The following is a 3,626-nucleotide window of genomic DNA, read 5'->3' on the forward strand; positions in this document are numbered from 1 at the left end:
ACCCTTAGGTTCGTCCGTCCATCACATGCTGCCCCCGCCAACCCTTAGGTTCGTCCGTCCATCACATGCTGCATATTATGTGTCCAGAATTTTTAACCATCATTTCTTGGAAAATAATTCCACAAATGTTGATTTTTATTGCTTGACGGCAGGCTGGTGGTAGGCCAAGAAACCTACTTTACGTAATGGTATAGTACAGTATATCAGATGTGTCTAGGCCTACACCAGGTCCGACGGTGTCGCCCAAAGAGAAGCCTACATTACGTATGTGTCTAGGCTAGGCCAAGGTACACCAGGTCCGTCAATCTTAGCCGTTAAAGTATACTAAAACACTAATAGAACACACAGAACACCTTCAAATAATAGCACAAGTACGGTAAGTGGCCGATGACTATCTCAGTTTGCTCGATGTTTACGGACAGTCGCGAAAACAACATAAAGAACTTTCCTAGGCAGATCGCGACAGGAACAAAATGTCGGGAATGTTTGACCCGACGCATGCGCAAATCAAATTTTCGACTAAAAAACGACTCAAAACTGGTGGTAGGGGGTATATGTTTTATCGCCTACAGCCTACATTTTTCATCTAACCGAAAAAAAAAACATTTCTTGCAAAATTGCATGTCCACCAGCAACTATCGAGCACAATGTATACCTGCCACTATGCACCGTTTCGGAGCCTATTTGTTTACAATTATTCTGACCCCTTTTGGTGTCACATCTCATACACACATTTTACATGTGAACCATTACATTAGTTCCATGTGACCTAAGGTCACAAAGGAACTAAAAAGTTGTTGATTGTCCTTCCCTACATAAAAAAATTAACGAAAATACTGTCTTTCCGCCTACAATTCAACTTCGATAAGGCCTGTGTGTTTTTTTGGTTTTTTGTTTTTTGGTTTTTTTTTTGTGTGTGTGTTTTTATATTTTGTTTTTCATTTGTTTGTTGTTTTAGTGATCATAAATATTTGTTTTATTTTATCAAAACTAATCGCGATGTTTAAGATACTAGAGGGTGAGCGATCGAAGCGAGCGCGCCCTCTAGATGGTTTAATTATATATGCGGTTGTCTTGACCAAAACTAATATTTTAGAAACAATTATTATTATAATATTTCTATAATTTGCAGAAAATGTCTTAACATAGACGATCCGCTAATGAGTATTATAATTATTTTCGATTAAATCAGGAAAGGATTCTGAGGCATTTTTATTTTTTGAACTATTTCCTATAGGCCTACTATTCTTAAAAAATAATTTAAAAATAGATTGAAACTTTGAGTCCTCATAATATATCTCCCCCACCACTCACTTCCCCGTTTTCGAAGTTTCTGTCTTTTTCCATTAATTCTTGCTTGGAGAATAACCTACCTTAAATCATATCTGTAGTAGTACAGAAGAGATCCAATTATTACAATGACAACTCCAGCTGACACAGACGGAATGGTGATCCTTAAGATCTTAATTAATTTGCTACACTGTAATGTATCAGGATCAAAATCCAACAGTTTGGAGTACGTCTCGCTTTTTTCATGTTTACGGTAACATTCTATATGAACAAATTTGTCAAGTGTGACGTTCGTTTTGTTAATCCAATTTCTAAACCAGACTAAATTGCAATCACACAAGAATCTGTTGTATGCTACATTTAGTCTCTGCAATTGGCTCAGGTTTTGTAAACCAACATTTTCGTTAATGGTAGTGAGGAAATTGTTACTGACATCGATTACCTGTATACGGTTGGAACGAACAAATGCTTGATTTTGAAGTTTAATTATTTTATTATTGCGTATATATAGGTACACAAGTGAAGACATGTTTTGGAAAATGCCTGTTGGGAATGACACAATATTATTGTTAGCAATATTAACTTTGTTCAAATGTTTACAAGGCTTAAAGACATCACTCTCTAATATGTTAATTCCGCATTGTTCTAGATGCAGATTTTCTAGCGATACAAGGTCTACGAACCATGCTGCTTGAAGTTCACTGAGTTGATCGTTATTACTTATCGCAAGATATCTCAGTTTCCTCAATCCACGGAATGCATCGCATTCAATATTTTTGCCCTTTAACTGGTTATATTGAAGATCCAAATAATCAAGGACGGGAAATATGTTAAAGGAATTGTTCTTCAATGATTGAATTTTATTTTCAATCAAGAAATAAAAAGCAACATCAGTTGGTACCGTGGTCTTCAAAGGAATATTTTTTAATTTCAGATGTGAACAATATACGTCATGGCGGTATTCTGAAATTGGTGCTCCTCCTTTTGCCACATATGTGCAGTTACATTCCTTTGGGCACCGTAGATCTCTTGGCAGGTAAGTTCCGGATATCGATTGGTCGTAGTTATAAGTGATTTGCAAAGTACAAGTAAATGACGCAAACAGAGCAAAACAAATCAGGTACGGATAGTATTCCATCTTCTTCAATGCAGCCATTAAACCGGATGCTTTGTCTGAATAAAACTTCCTATGTAAGACGTCTAAGCATAAGCTAAGATGTAGTTAAGTATATAAATAGTCTAAGTATAGCGTTATATCAAATGCGATGAAATGCTGCTCACCTGTATACCAAGCCAGGAACCCTTTAAAACGTACATTTAAGACTTAATGTTAATAGGAACTTCAGATATTGTACATATATTACATGCTCTAATTTCCTAGTTGCAGAAGAATATTCTCTGAACGCCTCTGTTAACCAACGAAGCATACTCATGATGAAAAGTACAGGTAGTTGCTAAATACAACGGGTTCAGCTGAAGGGGCGTGGCTGTATGGTGACACGTCATGTATAATTATACCGTCTACCTAAAACATCACACATACACAGTGTGACCAATGTGACGTTAGCGAGCGAGAGTGGGCTGTCGACGTAAAATTCAGAATTTCATACGATTCTTACGACTGTTACGAGAAGTTGGACAAAAACAGCCGCGTCTTGATCGACAAAATAAGCCGGTAACGATACTTACGACAAGTTGAATTTTTCAAGCTCGAACTGCATGCAAGCCTCTCCTAACCTCGTCACATGCATGCATGTTACGTCAAGTTGAATTTGTCTTTGTGACTGCGATATGTTAACATTCCTGTCTGGTTTCCTCATTAAAATAACCTAGCGAAATTCGAGGACAATTTTCACCGTTCAATTTAAACAATAGTTTAGTCCTGTAGTACAGTATAAAAGGGCCTATAAATCTTGATTTGCTAAGTTTCTCGTTATCGATTTTAGTGTTTCGTTCTCAAAATATCAATTAGGCCTATATTGTACTTTGTTTATTTAATTTTACCTATTTAATATTATGTTTTGAACTGACAGAAAAATCTTATCTCCAGATATACAGTTATACAGAAAACATGATTTAAATGTTAAAATTATAAAGTTCGTGTTGTTTAATATAAATAGGAACTAAAAGTAAAAATGAAATACACTTGAAAAAATTGTTTATCGAAATTAGCAGAAAATATTCCAACTGGCAATATGCCTATATATTTTATATTTTATCTATTTATATTATATGTTTTATATATTATTTTTATATTATATAAGTTTTTTTGTATAATAAATGTAATTAATTGAATCTAATTGCAATCATCGGTCTTGTCAAGTCCCCCCCCCCCC

This window comes from Anneissia japonica, unplaced genomic scaffold, assembly GCF_011630105.1.
Source record: "Anneissia japonica isolate Jap-2015-1 unplaced genomic scaffold, ASM1163010v1 scaffold288074_len64487_cov106, whole genome shotgun sequence".
In the NCBI taxonomy this organism is placed as follows: domain Eukaryota; kingdom Metazoa; phylum Echinodermata; class Crinoidea; order Comatulida; family Comatulidae; genus Anneissia; species Anneissia japonica.